This window comes from Myxocyprinus asiaticus, chromosome 12 (genome assembly GCF_019703515.2).
Source record: "Myxocyprinus asiaticus isolate MX2 ecotype Aquarium Trade chromosome 12, UBuf_Myxa_2, whole genome shotgun sequence".
NCBI lineage: Eukaryota > Metazoa > Chordata > Actinopteri > Cypriniformes > Catostomidae > Myxocyprinus > Myxocyprinus asiaticus.
The window spans coordinates 48880441-48901004 of NC_059355.1; the positions used below are offsets into that span (position 1 = coordinate 48880441).

Sequence of the window (20564 nt, forward strand, 5' to 3'; positions counted from 1 at the left end):
CTTGAGTGTTTTTAACATGTTGTTATGTGTTTGCTAGGGTGTTTTATATGGTTGCTCTTGGCACTTCATGAAATGTATTTATAATCAATAATAATCTTGAGTCGTCCACAATCTTGGATAATTTTTTTCAAGACTGATACAAGTGGCGTTGCTGTAGATTTAGGCCAAAACGAGGTATCTTAGGAAGGCATCATATTTATGCAATATATGTTTTGGAACAGCCTCTGCATCGAAGCAATAACGCTTTAAAATACCGTCTAGGTACGCAAAACACTAGATTTTGTAACAAAGCTGTACTGTAAGGAAAGTGAAGGTCAAAATCTTCAAAAGAAACAGAATGATTTTTTTTTTTTTTTTTTTGTCTGTCTCTCCATCTCTTTCTTCTGCCTATGGCTATGCAGATGAGTCCTGTGAAGATTAATTAGTAAATTAAGTGAGCCTCCCTCCCTCAGGACTTAAGCCACATCCCCTGCCATAGGAGGTGCACTCAATTAGATCTAAACAGAAGCTGTTTCAAGCTCCTGTGAGGGGAGCTTTTAATTGAATTATCATTAAGGACTGTCCCGATTATTCTCTGTGCATTGTCCTCCATCGTGTTAGACATCATGCCTTTAGCGACAGCTTGTGAGCTTAATGTGAGTAGAAAGAAACACACATGTAACCCCACTTCAACTGCATGACCTGAGATATGGCATTGTGTCAATATTATGATTTTGGCTGTGTTCAAAATCTGGAAAATGCTGCCTTTGTGACTGTATATGGAGGTAATACATAAATAAGGTGCCTTTCAGATTGTTCTGAGAACAGTTTCCCTAAGAGATTCAATCATTCAAAACCAATGTCGGTTAAGCCGTTAACTGATTAGGCAGCAAGGTAGCTGCCTAAGCTTGCAGCCTTTAGTAAAAAAAATTAAAATTGACATTTTAAACATGGATGTGCACACTGCACAGATGTTCAAACATAAATTTAGACACTGCAATGTATAAGTTTAGAGTCAACAGTGTTCATTGTATGTCTGTTTCTGGGCTTGAGTTACTCAACATAGAACATGTCATTAGTTCTGTCATGTAAATGTATGACACACACACACAGGACAGGCTTAGGCATGTTCTTGCTCAATACGATAAAGTATGTGCTCCTGTGAAGAGTCAGTATGGTGCTGTTTGACAGGTGTTATGCTGCAGATGTTTACATTTGTAATGCAAGCTGCTGATAATGAGGATAGATGGATGGATGGATGGATGGATGAAAGTTGAATGGATGGAGGGACAAACGGAGGATGGATGGACAGATGGATGGAGGAAGGATGGATATACATATAAAATAGATAGATCGATAGATAGATAGATGGATGGATGATGGATGAATTGATGGATGGAAAGAAAGATGGATGGACGGAGGGAGGGAGGCAGGGATGGATGAACAGGCAGGCAGACAGACAGATAGACAGATAGATAGATAGATAGATAGATAGATAGAGCTGACCTTGTGTCTGCTTTTAGACTCTTTACATCTGCAACTGATCTCCACCAGACCAAAGATTCTCGGAGAGAGAGGGAAAGAGAATGCAAAAGAGTGTGAATGAAAGAAATAAAGGGGGGAAAAAAGTAGTTTACAGCATGCTGGTACATCCTGTCTTAATGAGAGCCCCCCATCAGTCCGCAGCAGGACAGAGAGAGAGAGAGAGAGAGAGAGAGAGAGAGAGAGAGAGAGAGCTTGTGCTGAACAGAGAAAGAGCAAATAAAGTAGGAGAAATGGAGCAGCCAAGGAAGGGGAGGTTGGCTCTGAGTTTTAGGGGCCCCATAGTGACCCCTGCGTATAGGTGCTTCTCATTAGTTTAAGCCGGGGGAGCTTGTTAACATCACTAATCGCAGAAGGAGCGCGCAGAAAGCGCTGAAATTTACTGCCAGTTTTTTCTTCATCAAAGGACAGCATGTTGTAGAGGACATGGGGGATATTTGTGTCTTTGTCGAAGGGTTTGTGTTGGCAAGACCACAAGATAATAGAGTGCAACAGTAGGGTTCCGGAAGAAGGTTTCTCCATTGAGGAATTTATTTTTATAACGTATAATCCAGATAGTTCCTAATGCTTCATGGAATGAGTAGTGGATTGCCTTATAAATGAATTTAAGTACGCTGTCTTGTACCTTTGTCTCTTTGTTGTATTTCATATACTTTTTTGCTCAATGTTAAATAATGTTCCGATTCATCTGGGAGCTGGTTGGTTTGATTCATGGCTTGAAATTCTTTATTAAAGAGAATATAAATAGGAAAAATACCAAGAATTGTCTTGGTTTGCAATTACTAAGCACTTCCATGTGGTTTATATTCATTACTATGCAGTTTCAAGGGTGTCCTGGGTGGTTGCTAGGCCATTGCTGGTAAATTGTGATTAAATTAGATATTTATTTATTTTTAATTTTGGGGTATGTAATTTTGTGAAACAAAAATTCTGTCAACCACTCAAAAATATTCTACTCCATTTTACACATTTCAGTTTCATAACAAAATTCCATCAAATTGTGAAATGTAAAATTGTAATGTAAAACAATATTAAATTAATGAAACTACATATTATATATATATATAATTCTTTTTTTTTAAATTAATATTACTTGATTGAATTTCATGGAATTTTGTTTGACAATTATTTTTTTTGAGTGTAAGTATGAGCGGTAGTAATAGTGATGCTTGCCTTATTTTATATACAGTACTGTGCAGAAGTTTTAGGCACTTGTGAAAAATGTTGCATAGTGAGGATGTCTTCAAAAATAATGACATAAATAGTTTTCATTTATCAATTAACATCATACAAAGTCCAGTAAACATAAAAAAGCTAAATCAATATTCGGTGTGACCATCTTTGCCTTTAAAACAGCACCAGTTCTCCAAGATATACCTGGACACAGTTTTTCTTGGTTGTTGGCAGATAGGATGTTCAAGCTTCTTGGAGAATTCACCACAGTTCTTCTATCTATTTAATCTGTCTCAATTGCTTCTGTCTCTTTATGTAATCTCAGACTGACACAATGTTCAGTGGGGGGCTTTGTGGGGGCGTGACATCTGTTGCAGGGCTCCCTGTTCTTCTATTCTAATCTTTTCTATTCACAAATGTAATGTTTGTGAGTCTAACATTTATATTCCCTATTGACACACTAAAGCTGAAGATATAAATAACCATCTGAAGACAAATGCTTTTGTGAAACATCTTATGTGCCTAAGACTTTTGTACAGTACTGTATATAATATGTGGTGCACGCATGTGAAAAATGCAAGGTATGTTGAGGAGAGCATCAGGAAGCGTTTTATTTATGGTTTTGAGGGCGTTAGAATGTAGCAGCAATGGCGCAATGAGTCAACCCATTAAAGTTTTACGACAGCACCTCGACGGACAGGATGGTTTGCGTGTTTTTTCCTCGACTGAACGCACACGCATAACAAATGGCTTTCTGCAACAAACACACACCACACACACTACAGACAAGTTGAACTCATTACATTTTCCAAACTAAATACACAAACTGGAGGTTATTAAATGCAGCTAAACTTAAAGTGCTGTCGCAGTGGCCATAAGAAGAAGAGTTGCACTCCTGTAATCCATGAACGTCGCAAAGCCTGCAGCAACTTGTCTTGTTTACCACAGGCATGCGGCGCGCTCCTTCCCGGAGAACTTTCCAAGGCTCACCTTGTCGCATATCTCTCACAGAATGTCACTCAAAATACTGCTCGTAGATCAGTTTTAATTAGTGATGTTTGCTAGAGGTGAGCTGCACGCATATCACAAGACCTTTCAACATTTAATCACATGAAGGATATGAATTGTAGATATCTAGGATTCAATTTTCAACTCTAGGCAGTGTTAACTTTAGATATCTTTAATGCTGTTGAAACTAGTGAGAAAGGCTTTAAAGAATTCTTTAATTACTCTTTAACTTATTAATATCTCAAATCCATTTCCAGATAACTAGTAAGAAATTAATAAAAAATATCTGTAATTGCATTTTAGTTACAAATGACAACTTTTACTAGTTGAAATTCCATTTTTTATATCAAAGATTAACGCTTTTACAAGTGCAAACCTAATTACTGATATCAAAATTAGAATTTTTGCTAGTAGTAATTCCATACAGAATTAGCATTTAACTTGTGAAAATTGAATTTTGCACATGATTTATTGACGAAAGGGCTTGCGATAGTTTGCGTGCACCGTGGTGCACTTCGGATGTTGCTCTCGCTCAGACGGAAAAGTGTGGGAAAACCTAGAGATGTCTAATAGGCGAGCTAATATGATATATATATATATATATATATGTCTAATAAGAGAGCTGCGTTTCAGTTGGGGTCTAAATATAAGAAATATTGGAAACTAAGTGCAAATACACAGGAACAAATTTGTGAAATTATGCATATGCAGTACCTCACTGTAAATTCAGTAATGCAGCTGCGTGCATGAGTAGTCAAATGCGTTTCATGGTCATAATGCCCGTTCTGCGAGGAATTAATCTAACAGTCGGTTATGTCTTGCGTGAATGCAAACAGGTGCTAAAAAAGTTAAGTATGTGTAAATCCTGCTCAGGTAGCGCAATATAAATAGGTTTTGTTCGGCAAGAACAAAAAATTAGAGGGAATATTTGATCAGATTTACAATTTTTACATGATGGGTGAAAATGGGTGAAAAAGTCCCATAGACTTTCATTTAAGGAGGGCCATATCTAGAAACCGGAATGTCATAGAGACTTTTGACTTGGTCTAATATGCTAAAAAGCACTATGCGACCTTATATCAATGCCCTAGCAACCCTCCACCACACCTTAGCATTGTGGCTGTGAGTTTTGCATGGGCAAGCAAGCACCACTCACATTCTCACATTCTGAAAATGTAAAACTGTTAGGATTTGAATAGCTTTTATCTGAGCTGCATTCGGGAGCTGTTACAACCCCCATGCTCAATAGAGTCTACTCTAGATTTGATTGTTCATGGGTCAGCTACTGGGTTTCAGTGCATTGTGGGAAATGTTGTCAGCATGGCTGTGTGCAGAGGGCAGCTTTTGTCACTTTGTAAACTCTGAAATCCTGAGGTGCAGACAGAAGTTGTGTGTACAGAACATGTAATCCATGTGCTGAATCTTATCTGTTGCTTTATAAAATCCCGTCTGTCATTTGTGGGGTGTTTGTTTTTTCTGCAGTCATCAGCACAGGTAACTCACCTTAAAAGAGAGAGAGTGGAAAAAACTGTTTTTGCATGCCTGCGTGCATACGCATGCTCACGCTCACGCTCACATGCATGCGCAAACAAACTCACATATACATGCATGCATGTGTAAACAGGCATGTTGTTATAAAATACGGCAGTCATTCAATGGAAACTTTAAACTGACGTGTGACATTTTTATGATGTTAAAAAATACTTTCTCAGTTTAATATGCAAAGAAAACTAGAAAGTAAGTCATTCGTAGGTTGATTTACCCGAAAAGTCTAAGAGACTGCATTCGTTTATTCAACATGCAGTCTGATATTTCAAAATATCTCAAATTTAATGTATGTGCAGGAAATCTATGAAACCCAGAGAGATGTTTAGCCCATGATATGCTCTGAAGATCCACTTCCTCTATGTTGTATACACTCGGGTCAAAATCATTTTCCTCTGCACTTATTGCTCGTTTCCTTCATCTCAGAAATAATCAAATAAACTATTTGAATGTCTTTGTGTCAAAGATGGCAGAGGTTATGCTTAAAGGGATAGTTCACCCAAAAATAAAAATTCTCTCATCATTTACTCACCCTCATGCCATCCCAGATGTGTGTGACTTTCTTTCTTCTGCAGAACACAACTGAAGATTTTTAGAAGAATATTTCAGCTCTGTAGGTCCATACAATGCAAGTGAATGGTGACCAGACCTTTGTAGCTCCAAAAACCACATAAAGGAAACATAAAAGGAATCAATAAGACAGCAGTGTTTAAATCCATATCTTTGAAAGCGATATGATAGGCGGGAATTCCTTTCTACATCCGTTGACCGTTGAGCGTGAGAGCTTCTTGGTTTGGCGTTCCAATTTCTCCCATTCATTTAAATAGAAGTGGCCCATCTCTGCTAAATAGTATCTGGTTAATAGCCAATTTTGCAACTTCATTACCATTACGATGTAATGTCAACAACTTTACAGCTCATATAATAATACAAATAATACAGTTTTAACCATATTACTTTAATGTAAGTGCTTTTATAAAATTATAAGCTTCACATTTCTGCCTTTAAACCCTCCAAAAATTGGCCTCCATTCACTTCCATTGTAAGTGCCTTATTGCAACTTTTTTTGCTTTGTATTTTGTTTTTTTAAAAAGGAAAAGAAGGGCAAGTCAAAATACATTTTTGTTGTAATCAACATTATGACACAAATGCTGTCGATTGAGCTTAACTTGCATTGAACCCGCAATATTTCATTGAACTATAGGTTTTTAACTGATTTTTCCTTTCCACCAACTTAGACATCCTTGTTTGCCATTGACCTAATCACACTGATTCTAGACCAGTATGCAGTTGACTGTCTACACTCAGCAGACTGCAGCCTAACAAGTTATAATGACTACACTCTGCGGCTGAGGCATCTTTACTCTGCCCATAATTTGTATTGTATGTGTATTAAAACAAACACTGGAAAATAATGTAATTGCTTCCAGTTTTAGTTCCCATATCTTCATTATGCCGGCACAAGCTATTTTTGGGACAGTTCATATTTCATTACACATCAAAAAACAGCACACACCCGTCTTTCTAGAAACTCTACAGCACAGTCTGGCTGTAATTCTGTGATATTTCATGACATAATGAGATGCTCATTGTTACCATGGCACAGTAATCAGATGATAATACTATTGAACTTCTACTGTGCATACTGTACGTCTAAAATCAATTATTTTTTTCATAGTCCATTTTTCATATTTTTCTAGTGAAGGCCCAATTTTGATATACGGTATTGACCGTGGTACTTTATTACTACCATATTCATATACCATGGTATTTACTTCAAGATACTTAAAAAATACCATAGTATTAATACTAGATGGTCCTTTTTTACAGCATTGTGGTGAAGGACCAGTAATAAATATAGAAGATAAACTTGATTCTGCACCATTCATTAATGCAGATGCGATGCTTATTGTCAGTTGTCTATGAAACAATTGGAGCAGCTCGATTTTGATAGTTCTCCATCCCGACACTGATTGTCTGTGAGGGGCCCCGAGGGCCGTTACTCTCTGTGTCTCTCTCTGGCCCTCGTGATGTTCCAGCGGTGGCCACCAGCATCACATATCTGTCTGAGCTGTCATTCACATCAGAGATACGACATTCCTTTGACCGTGACAGTGTGAGAAAGGCGCTACGAGCTCTTTGACGTGTGTCACAGACCAGATTCTGATGTTTAGTCTTGACTTTTTTTTTTACGTTAAAACAAAATGTTCCAGCTATCAACTTTAGTCGGGTCATATTTAATTTGAAAATGAGGCTGTGAGGGATAGACATACAGTCTTTTGTTCATTAGTGTTATATCTTCATTCCAATGTACAAAAATCTTCAGAAAACATAGGGTTGTGAAAATTTGATTTGACCTTAACAGAAAACACATGGAGTGGACTATAATGTATGTTGTTCCCTTACAGCCTCTTTTTCAGTTGCATCAAATTAAATATAGCTATCCTGACTAAGGTCAATTTATGGTACAATTACAATTAAACCTAAAAGTTTCATGTACTTCCATCTTTTTTTTTTTTTTTTCTTCTTTTAGATGTGGTACCATGGTTGCATGTTTTTTCAGACTTATTACATGGCAATACCACGTTTTTTCCCCCCAGGACATGGTACCATGGTAGTATTTTATTAGGCTGTTATTTGCACCCTTATGCAAATAATGATATATGCTATTTACATCCCAGTGCAAATGGTGTCAGATCCTATTTGCGCCCATATTTAAATACTAACATACAGTATGGGCATTATTGCAGTGTGTTTATTGTGTTTATTTAGAATCCCACAGACAAACTACATTAACCTCTACCCCTAAACCAAACCTTAACCTTACCTTAGAAAAAATAACCTTGTAACCATAGTTTCACCATGGTACTTTGTTGTTAATTTACAGTAACCACAAAATTAACCATGGTTACTATATTACTACCATCTTACTGTACTAACACCATGGTTAATTGCATTAAAACTATGGTTTCTGCCAAAAAAAAAAAAAAAACAGAAAAAAACATGGTTACTACAGCATTAGTAATACAGTGATGCAACCTACACACAAGCGATGCCGACCTGTGGGAATGAGTGCGATCGAGAAACCCCGCCTCCGGATCAAACCATTCTCTGCACTCCTCGAAATTCACCGTGAGCAAATCACTTTTATTTGTATCTATTATTTTAAGTAGAATTAAAGGAAATATTAAGAGTGGAAACAGGAAATTGGATGGGAAAAAAAGTGGGACAAAACGCAGATTGGAACTGCAGTCGTTAGGACAACAGTGCACATTCACACACCGTCTTTACACCCCATGCCACTGCAGCAACACCTAATGTTTAGTTTGGCATATATTTCTGTGCTTCCACCACACTATTGGGGTGCAAATAGCTGCACTGTGTGGCAGATGCTATTTACACCGGGGTGCAAATAGACACTCCGTTTTTGGTATTATTTATCATGGGAATACCATGTTTTGGACATGGATATACCATGTCTTTTGGGTATGATAGCATGGCAGTACCATGTTTTATGGACATGTACCATAGTAACACCATGGTATTTTTTGAAGTACTTTGGTATAGAAATAAGTTAAATGTATAAGTTAAGTTAAAATATCATATCATATATATATATATGTGTGTGATTATCACCAATTAATGGTATTACTATCTGATGACATTACCATGATACTGCCATTTCTGTAAGTATTTATTTATGTATTTATATTTGGAAGGATGGGGAATTGCTCTAAAAGGTGGATAAAAAAAAATACAATAAAAAAGAAAAATAATCAAAGGGTTAATATGTATTCAAGTCATCATGTAAATGCAACAAGAGAACAAAAGACGGCCTGTTTATACGTTTTTAAACTCTCGGTTCTTAGATTTTCACAAAGGTTGTTTAAGGACAGAGAAAATGTGTTCAGAGTCAGGGATAATCAGTGAATTACTCTGGAAATGTTCAGCTGGATGTCATTATGGAGCGCATCCTCATGTATGCGTCACTGCTCACTGCGCAAAAATCTTGCGCTATATACACGCTCCTAGCATGCTTTACAAATGCCAGTTGTGAAAATGTCAATATTACACAACTTTGATCATTTTGCATTTTAATGGTGAAACAATGCATTTTTTAGATCCTGTATGCTTGTCCTTTAAATATCACATTTAGTTCAATTATTGAATTATTGAAGTTCAAATTATTGAACTTATTTAAGCAATTATTTATTTACGACAAAGACATAGGCACATGCTATACATCTTAAACTACTTCAAAAATATATATATTTCTTGTATAATTACACATACATACATGACCTTATATTCATTGAGAGACTACATGTAATTTTTGCAATTTAACAAAAAAAAATAATTTCACAACGCATTGCATACGTGAATATATGTGCCTAAAATATGCACTCATACATTTAACCTAAAATATTGATGATGAAAAGATTCATTGATGTTTATTATTTTTTGTCAACTGTAGACGTCTGAATTTTTTTTGCATGCAACATGCTCCAAATTAGACCTGTGAAAGAAAGAAAGAGAGAGAGAGAAAGAAAGAAAGAAAGAACAAGCTGTCAGTGCACTTGTCACTTAAATCATGTTATGTTATAAAGGGAGCATTTGGAAGCCTCTGGCACTTTGACCTTTAAAAATCCAAAGCAAAGATTTCCTAATTAACCAAGCTCTCTCTCTCTCTCTCTCTCTCTCTCTCTCTCTCTCTCTCTCTCTCTCTCTCTCTCTCTCTCTCTCTCTCTCATACAAACTCATACTCACATACATGCACAATTTCTGTCTTGTTCATTAGCAAGACATGCAGATTAGCAGAATAATTTGCATAAATGCAAATTACATTGTTGGGATTACGTTTGGTCAGCTCTTGGGGGACGCCATTTGAAACGTCAAACGCCATTGACTCGTGCTTTATGAACTCGTTTGGTGAGAAAGCAACTTGTCAAAATGTCTCTGCTGTTCTTCTCACGGATATTAAAATCATAGCGCTCGGCACTTTGTCTTCTGCAATATTTGCTCAAATGTGACACTAATTAGTGGGAGTACAAAGTGTCTTAATTAAAACACTGTGTTCTGTAACCTCATCAACATGCAGAACATGAATAAATTAATACAAATTAACCTTGTGCATTTTCTCATGTTTTAAAAGATGTAAATTCTGGTTATTCTCAAGACACGAGTAGATATATATGGAGTAATATGAAACAGACCGTGTCATTAAGTGTTATTTATTTGTACAGGTACTTATTTCTTCACAAAACACCCACATTTTTAACTTTTGTTACTTCTACAATTAAAATAGAATGCTATTTTGCATATGCTATATTGTAATATATATATATATATATATATATATATATATAAGTAAATTCAAAGTGATTAAAATAGTGCTGTCAATTTATCACTCCAAGTTGTTTTACTTTCAAAACTTTAAGGCACATTGAACAGAGCAGCGGTGCCTTGATCCCACCTTGCAAACTGTAATTATGAGGCCACGTCCGCACTAATACTTTCTTGTTTAAAAACGCAAACATTTTGCTACGTTTACGCATCTCATCCACACTGAAACTGCATTTTCCTCAAACAAAAACAAGACTTTCGAAAACTCTCCATTACCGCATACTTTCAAAAACATTGACGTTAGGAAAGTGAAAATTGAAAGAATTAGTATGGACATGACCTGACTTTATACCTCACATTTCTGATTTTATTTCTCAGAAACTGCGAGACAGAAACCTTTATATCAAGTAATTGTGACATTACTTCTTGCAATTGAGATAAAGAATGCATACTTAGATTTAAAGTTGCAATTGCAAGAAATAAAGCAGAAATTGTGAGATATAAGTCACAAATGCGAGACATTTACTCGCAGTTGCTTGATATAAACTCACAATTACGACTTTATTTCTTGCAATAGCAAGTTCATATCATACAATTGTAACCTCACATCACGCAATTGCAAGGTTATATCAAGCAATTGTGACTTTATTTCTTGCGATTGATATAAAGACTATATTTTGAGATATAAAATTGTGATTGTGAGAAATTAAGTTGAAATTGCCAGATCGAAAGTTTTTATTGTGCAATTGCGACTTTATTTCTTGAAACTGATATAAAGACTTTGTATTGATATATAAAGTCGGAATTGAAGATACAACTATGACTTTATATCTGGCAATTTTGACATTATTTCTCATGATTGTGATTTTATTTCACACAATTGTGACCTTAAATCATGCAACTGGAACTGTATATTATTATAAAAAATAAAGTAAAAATTGAGAGGTAAAATCAGAATGACACATTTGATCATTTGTAGTTTTTTTCCAGCTTTCATAGAAGCAGCCGTTTTGGCCCTTTTTAATAAGAATGTTAAATAAACACTGTGCTTTTGTATCCTCACATTGCTAGCGCCGCCCCTTTAACAGCGGACAGGCGTGTGAAAAGCTGGACTCAGGAGGACAGAGCACTTCAAGCGAGAGTTTGAGTGTGTGAATGGAATAAGGAAGAGAATATGAATTGGGTGGTTGTGTTCATTATTGTGTGTGTTGGGGTGGGTGTGTTTGTGAGTGAGGGTCCTGAGAAGCATTTGATCCCCTACTGAGGGACCACTGAGATGCAATAGCTAATTATCATGATCTAATGGCTGCTCCATATTGACAGAGCCAAAACTAAACCCCCACTGTGACCCTTTAAAGACACACACACACCCTCTTTACACACGGTTCTGTGATACACACACGAGCCAAATGGATGAATAGAAGGGAGGTCAAGTTCAGAGAAAAAAAAAGTTAGAGGCACAACCACCCTTTAGCTTTCTTCCGAAACTTAGTGAGCCGCCTTGCTGTCTGTTGCCTACACAGGCAACAACCCTCAGTGTTCTAATTGAAATGGATCCTCATCCTTGATCCTTGCCTAAAGCGCATAGAAGACTCAACTAACAACTGATTTCAACTGAGTATGACTAAGTATGACTAATGACAAAAATTATAAACAAAACATTACACAAATATTAGGTAAAAAGTTTTTCTTTCAGTTCAACTACTGTTATGGCGGAACAACAGTTTAAAGAGCATCTTGCTGAGAAAGTAAGTAAAAATTTACAACTGTTGACATGTTTATAGCTAGCTACCAGTATAATAACAGTTTAAAGGCACAGGCATTTGAAGGAAACTCTATTGCCCCCCTTGAGGTCACTGCCACAGAAACGCACAAACTCATTATATACAATGTGTGTGCACACACATTGGCCATGCATTCGCTTCTGTGTTTGTGCACTTCCATAAGGTAGGTTTCTGGCCTTAGAATTTGCTCACAAGAAGGATATCTTAGAAGGCAGGATAATTGTGCACCTATGATGCCTTAAAATGCTGTCCTGCTATGCAGCTTATTAGGTTTTGGAACAGCTAGCTTCTTTATCTGTCTAAACATGAACACATACAAGCAATTGTTGTATATACTTATGGTTTATTCTTAAGTGCAGAGGCTTAAACCCTGAAAAAAATATTATACCTCAACTTATTAACAACGTTAAAATATGAAGCTGAAATGCATCACTATTACTATGGCTCATATTTAGGGTTTGGGATTTGTTCAAATTTGTGCTATTGACTTGAATGATCATGCTGCTTAGTTGGATTCTGTTGAACTGGGCCAGTGAGTAATCAACCACCTGAAACAGCAACCGCATAACTATTTGCAAAAAAAAAAAAAAAAAAAAAAAAAAAGAACTCATTAACAGCCAGAAACCAATGCCCTAGCAACCATCTAGAACACCCTAGCAACCACATAGCAATTTGCTAAAGACACCCAAGCAACCACAAATGAATTCCCTAGCAGCCACCTAGACACCATAGCAACTACATAGCAACAATCTAAAACCCAGTCAGCTAATGCATAGCAATGCTCTAAAAACCACTTAGGGCACCCCAGCAACCACATAGCAACCCTCTAAATATCACTCAGGACACCTTAGCAACTGCATAGCAAAGGTCTAAAAACCACTCGACACCCCAGCAACTGCATAGCAAAACTCTAAAAACTACACATAGGAAAATGCATAACAATGCCATAGCAACCACCTAGAACATACTTGCAACTGCATAGCACCGCTCTAAAAACCACTCAAGACACCATAGCAATCAAACAGCAACATTCTAAAATCCATTCTGGACAACTTAGCAACTGCATAGCAACAATCTAAAAACCCTTTAGGACACCTTAGCAACCGCAGAGCAATGATCTAAAAACCACTTAGGACACCCCAGCAACCACATAGCAACAATCTAAAAACCACTCTGGACAGCTTAGCAACCGCAAAGCAACGATCTAAAAACAACACAGTAACTGAATTACAATGCTTTAAAAACCACTCAGGACACCTTAGCAACCACATAGCAACGATCTAAAAACCACTCTGGACACCTTAGTAACCACATAGCAATGATCTAAAAACCATTCTGGACACATTAGCAACCGCATAGCAATTATCAAAAAACCACTCTGGACACCTTAGCAACCGCATATCAACGATCTTAAAACAACACAGTAACCAGATTGAATTGCTTTAAAAACCATTCAGGACACGTTAGCAACTGCATAGCAACAATCTTAAAACAACACAGTAACCAAATAACAACACTTTAAAACCACTCAGGACACCTTAGCAACTGCATAGTGCAATGGTGGTCAGCTGGTATGTGCTGTGCAGAGTGTGTAAAGCCTCACTCCCATGGCCTCAAGTGGCTCACTAGCAACTGACGCTAGGAGCTATAGCCTTTAGCCTCCTCGTTAGCGTACCCACCTCCGATGCTGGATGATGCAGGTTTGAATCCCGTTCAGAGCGGGTCGAGCAGGATCGGTTACAATAGCAATGATCTAAAAACAACACAGTAACCGAATTGCAATGCTTTAAAAACCACTATGGACACCTTAGCAACTGCATAGCAATGATCTAAAAACAACAGTAACTGAATTGCAATGCTTTAAAAACCACTCAGGACACCTTAGCAACTGCATAGTGTAATGGTGGTCAGATGGTATGTGCTGTGCAGTGTGTGTAAAACCTCTCTCCCATGGCCTCAAGTGGCGCACTAGCAACTGACGCTAGGGGCTATAGACTTTAGCCTCCTCGTTAGCATGCCCACTTCCCATGCCGGCTGACGCCGGTTTGAATCCAATTCAGAGTGTGTCGAGCAGGATCGGTTACAATAGCAATGATCTTAAAATAACGCAGTAACCGAATTGCAACGCTTTAAAAACCACTCTGGACACCTTAGCAACTGCATAGCAATAATCTAAAAACAACACAGTAACCAAATTGCAATGATCTAAAAACCACTCAGGGCACCGTAGCAACCGCATAGCAACGATCTAAAAACCACTCTGGACACCTTAGCAACTGCATAGCAATGATCTAAAAACCACTCTGGACACTTTAGCAACCGCATAGCAACAATCTAAAAACCACTCTGGACACCTTAGTAACAGCATAGCAATGATCTAAAAACAACACAGTAACCGAATTGCAATGCTTTAAAAACCACTCAGGGCACCTTAGCAACCGCATAGCAACGATCTAAAAACAACACAGTAACCGAATTGCAAAGCTTTAAAAACCACTCAGGACACCTTAGCAACCGCATAGAAACAATATAAAAAGCACTTTGGACACCCTAGCAACTGCATAGCCACTCCCTAAAACCACATAGGACAACTAGTCAAAGGCATAGCAAAGCCCCAGCAACAACCAAGAACACCTTAGCAACTGTATAGCAACACTCTAAAAACCACTCTGGAAATCTAGGCAACCACAAAGCAATGTCCTAGCAACCACCTAGAACAACCTAGCAACGACCCAGAATAACCTAGCAACCACCTAATAAAGAGCTTTAAACCAGTAATTATACTAATCTAATTTTACTCTCAATTGAAGTCGCTCCTTTTAATTTTAATATGGTAACTTTGGCTGCTGGCTGCTTTCTCTATATATTTCTCTCTCTCCACCTTTTCTCTATAACATAACCAGAGTTGGCATCAGGCGTGTGTAGGATGCCAGACCAGGAGGCCAGACCCTTGAGGTACATTAACGTCTGGGTTTATATGCTTGTGTTTCCATGACTTGTGAAAAGTGCTGTGTGTCCGACAGTAAGCTAGAGGGACAGTCGTCAGAGTGGCGGGTTTGTGCACCACTGACACCTGTCACCACAACTTACTGTGAAGACCTGCTGCTCAACACCTCCAGCATCGCCCTCACACAGCAGCTGGGCTGATGTATGCGGGATGGGGCGTTGCAGAGAGGGAGCAGGGGAGGTTTACACCGGCTCTTAGCAGGGTTAGCGGGCATGGATTGGAGAGGAGGGCGGTTTGGGATGGTCTGCCTTGGAAGAAAGCACGGTGGGTCCTTCAAAGGCCTTGAGAAGAATGAGAGATGAGAGCTAGAGAGAAAGAGAATGTTATTTTGCATTAAAATTTTATAACAAGTTATATCATAACAGATGGCCAAAATGACCTTAGATTTCTTTTAAGTTACTGCAGTCATTTGTAAATTCACCCTAAGGACAATTTTATTGCTCTTTGAGACCAAATTGGTGCTTAAATAAAATATTTAAATAGAAATATTTGTACTTAAATTAAATATAAGTATCACCAAGCTATCACCAAGAACTCCTTGGCAACTGCATAGCCCTTCCATTGCAACCTTATTAAACACATTGTAATGCCTTAGCAACCACCCAGAACACCTTAGCAACCACATAGCAACGCTCTAAAAAACACAGAGGGCACCTTAGCAAATGAATTATAATGCCTTAGCAACCACTCAGGACACATTAGCATATGCATTGTAATGCCTTAGTGACCACCCATAACACCTTAGCAACCTCATAACAACACTCTAAAAATCACTCAGGACAAATTAGCAAACACATTGTAATGCCTTAGCAACCACCCAGAATACCTTAGCAACCACATAGCAATGCTCTAAAAATCACTGTGGACACCTTAGCAAATGCACTGTAATGCCTCAGCAAGCACATAGCAACGCTCTAAAAACCACTCAGGATACATTAGCAAATGCATTGTTATTCCTTAGCTACCACCCAGAACACCTTAGCAACCACATAGCATGCTCTAAAAACCACTGAAGACACCTTAGCAAACGCATTGTTATTCCTTAGCTACCACCCAGAACACCTTAGCAACCACATAGCAACGCTCTAAATACCACTCAGGGCACCTTAGCAACCGTATAGCAATATACTAGCAATTATCAAGAACATCTATCTGTCTGTCTGTCTGTCTGTCTGTCTGTCTGTCTGTCTATCTATCTATAAATCTGTCTGTCCGTCCGTCTGCCTGTCTGTCTGTCTATCTATCTATAAATCTGTCTGTCTAATTCCTCTGCAGAAAAAAGCAATTTGAGATGTTAAAGAGATATAATTTTTGTCTTTTGGGATGAACTTTGCATGTAATACTGAATTAAAACATTGTTACCCAATGAAAAAGTTTATTGTTCAGAGGTTGCTCTTTCATAGCTTAGGAGATTTAATGGATCACTCAGTCAAAGTCTTTCTAGCAAGGCAGTCCACTGTCGGCCATCTTTGGAATGCTCTCTGGAGTGCAGCTCCTTTTTACTTGAAAGGGAAGACCAAAATCTCAAAAACAGTTGGTCAAAATTATGATAAAAGAACATATTTCAAATCAGCAATAAAATTTGATAATACTGGAATCATAAATTGTGCTTCTTTTCCTCATTTTACGCTACAAAATGCAATTTTCACGGCTTGTATAGCAAATGTGCATGCACGTTCTAGAGTTGATTGACAGGTGATGTCTGTATCAAAAAGGTGATTGACTCTTTTACCTGTAAGGCAGAACTTCCTTTCTACATCCGTTGACTGTTGGGCGCTAGAGCTTCATGGTTGGGTGTTCCAATTTCTCCCATTCATTTAAATAGAAGTGGCCCGTCTCTGCTAAATAGTCTCTGGCTCTGTTTCGTTCAAGTATCAAGTTTGTCGCAGATGTGTCTCATAAATTCGACAATTGTTGACATACAGTAAGAATTTAGAGCTATAATATTAATGTGGACATCATAGCTCATATCATTTGGTCTAGGAAGATTTTGAAGAGAAATGTTCATGAGATCTCTGACCTTTGATTGCAGACTTTGATATCTTGGTAATGATGATAATGCGAGTTGTTGTTAGCAATGGCATTGGAGTTGGTGTCGAGCCGCGAAGGCAGGGGGCGAGAGCAAAGACAGAGAAAAAAAGGGTTGTTTGGTTCAGGAACCATTTAACAACTTCCTCTGGAAATTGAAAAAGGAAATAGTTTGGGGAAGAATTGCAGGAGGGAGGGAGAAATGAAGCCCATATGAATTCCAGATGAAAAACTTGTACAGGGGGTGAGGAGAGAGAGAGAGAGAGAGAGAGAGAGAGAGATTGAATACAGACACAAGTCGAAACCATTCAGGAATTGTGTGTGTGTGTGTGTGTGTGTGTGTGTGTGTGTGTGTGTTTGAGGGTTGGTGAGACGGGTGTTTATGAGGTCATTTACCAAACTCATGTTTTCAACATTTCCTCTTGACTTTAAATTATAATTTTTTGTTTTTTTGTTTTTTGCTTTGTTCTCCTCTAATTGTTTCCATACCCATGAGACCAGAGCGAGAGAGTCTGAGAAATGCACTCTCTCTCTCTCCAATTCTCTTTCTCAATTACATGTACAGTAAAGTCCAAAAGTCTGAGACCACTAGTGAAAATGCTTTTATGTGACAATTTTTTCTAATTTACAGAAATAATAGTAAAATAAATCTATACAAATTATATTGTCAGCATGTCAAAGTGAAAAGTTGAATCGACAAAGTCAAAATGAACTCACGTTCCAGGTTTAATTGTGCATATTATTCCAAAGAAAAAAGATACCGATTTGTCTTTGTGATCTTTCAACAAAACATACTTTAAAACAAGCCCACATTTCATAATCCAATCAGTTCCTGATGTTTAAAATCAAGTCCCAGCCTACATTTTTTCTCGTTGTGCATCCTGTTTCATGTAGAATTACATCAGATTATGGAAGTAAAATGGGTTGCAAACACTGTTTCATGTTCACTTTAAAACTCTTATCAACAGCGACTGTTCAGTGCAACAGAAGAAATGAGAAAACATTTCCTTTGGTAACTGACAGCTTTATTTTTTTGAGCCTTCTTTTAAGTATCAAAAAATTATTTATGTTAAAAAAAGAAGCAACAAAATGTAGCAGCAATGCAACAATATTAAACAAATGAAACACAAATGTGTGCATTGTTTACACAGTTTTGCAGATTTGAAACATGAAATGTGTATCCATAAAAAAAAAAGATTAAAAAAAAAAAAAAAAAAAGAAAAAGAAAGCCTTTAGGGCTAAAGTCAGAGCTAAATGGAGTTTGAGATCCTTTTAAGCCAGCAGTTTTCTAACATTACATTCCTCAGGTAATTTCAACGGGTTATATAGCTCAGTGAAACATATTGCTCAAAATAAAAAAATGTACCTTAATACCTGCAATAAACTTTACTTGTCTAACTGCTAAACAAACTATAAACAACTAATGACTATTTCAAAACAGGCTTTCATTCAAGCATAAAGAATAGAGCTTGCCCTGAGGTGAAGGAGGTGAGCAATTGGTTTTGTTGTTGTTGTTGTTGTTGTTGTTGTTTTTGTAATCATTGCAGAATGTTTATTTTTATCAGGCTTATCAGAATTCGAACTTCAAAGAGAACTTCAAGACATTTATGCAGAACTAAGATATTGTATGAAAAAAGATACAGAGATAACTTCAAAATACTGTATGACAGCACGAGTAAACAAAAATCAGTAACTAGGTCATTTTAATAAATTATTTTTAACACCACCATTTTTTCCTGATGTGTTAAGGCAGCATGTTATTTCAAACTTTTATTTTATTTTATTTCATTTTAGTTAGTTTAGTTTTTTAGTTTGGTTTAACTTGAAACAAAGTATTAACCTTTAAATACTGCATTTCACTTCTCTAGTTCTACTTTATTTGCCTTGTCTCTGTTCTCATCATACAGAAAAAGTGACTAGACTCATGCCAGCATGTGTCTCATTACATCTACCATATTTAACTACATTTATACACCCACGCAGATTATTACATGTGTCTGAGAGAGAGAGAGAGCAGTGTTAAAGTGTGGTCTCACTGTAACCTGACTGTACTGTCATAAGAGTTCCCAGCACTTCACATCATGACGGACTGTTCACACGACACAACTCCTCCCTCAGCCTATATGGATCTGCCTTGAAAACGCTCCACACAGGACAGTTTAATGTTTCCGTGGCTGCGACCGCCAACCAGCTGTGATGAAGAACACTTCTTTAGTCACACACTTAAACTTGATCCTAATGTTATACACAGGGTTGGGAGGGTTACTTTTGAAATGTATTCCACTACAGATTACGGAATTCATGCTGTAACATATGATTTTTTCACTTGTTTTGACTATAAAAACTCTGCCAGTACAGTGAGACAAAATACACGTTAAAAATACATTCTCTGAAAAACCGAAATATCTTATGCAGTGTTGTTTCTAAAACAAGATCAATCAAACTGATCTTGTTTTATGGATTTTTAGATATTTTTACAGGAAAACAATACAAAAATTATTATCAAGAATATGATTTTTGCCCTATTATCAAAGGTCTTACTATATTCACAGTTACTTATATTTTGTATTTTAAATACGTAATCCCGTTACATGTATTCCGTTACTCCCCAACCCTGGTTATATATAAATATACATTATTTCACCACTTAAGATAATTATTTAACAATCAACATCTCAACACTAAAGTGGCATGTATCATGCTATTCTTTACCTTAGGCTTAGAGTACCATGTAGATACCGTGGTACATGGATATGGTAACCATTCAGTGCCATTTTATTTATTTAGCGAATGCAAAGTCCTCAAGACAAGCAGTTGCCTCCTGATCTACTAAATGGAAAGTGACTAATCCTCCTTTTAGTCTTTGAAGAGGGCAAGCTTCAATGATGTGTTCCATTGTTTGCTCCTCTCCACATGCACACAGTGGGCTTGGGCTGCTGCCCCATCTGTGAAGGCTGGCCAAGCAGGGGCCGTGGCTGGTCCTGAATCTGTTGAAGGTTGACCACTATCTCCTTGGGAGGTTGGTGCCAGGGACCTGTTGAGTGGGATCTGACACCAGATGTTTGTTTGGGGGATCCTTGGACTCCCATTCCTTTTCCCAAGCAGATTAGGTGATAAAGTCGGCAGGTGGGGTTTTCTTCCAAATTGGTCATCTA

General features: G+C 37.4%; 1 long non-coding RNA gene across 1 annotated transcript in view; it reads left to right on the forward strand.

Annotated features, from left to right (window-relative positions):
• The window catches only part of LOC127449605 (uncharacterized), a 57036-nt gene that overhangs the window by 8412 nt on the left and 28060 nt on the right, over positions 1-20564 (forward strand). The window lies entirely within an intron of this gene.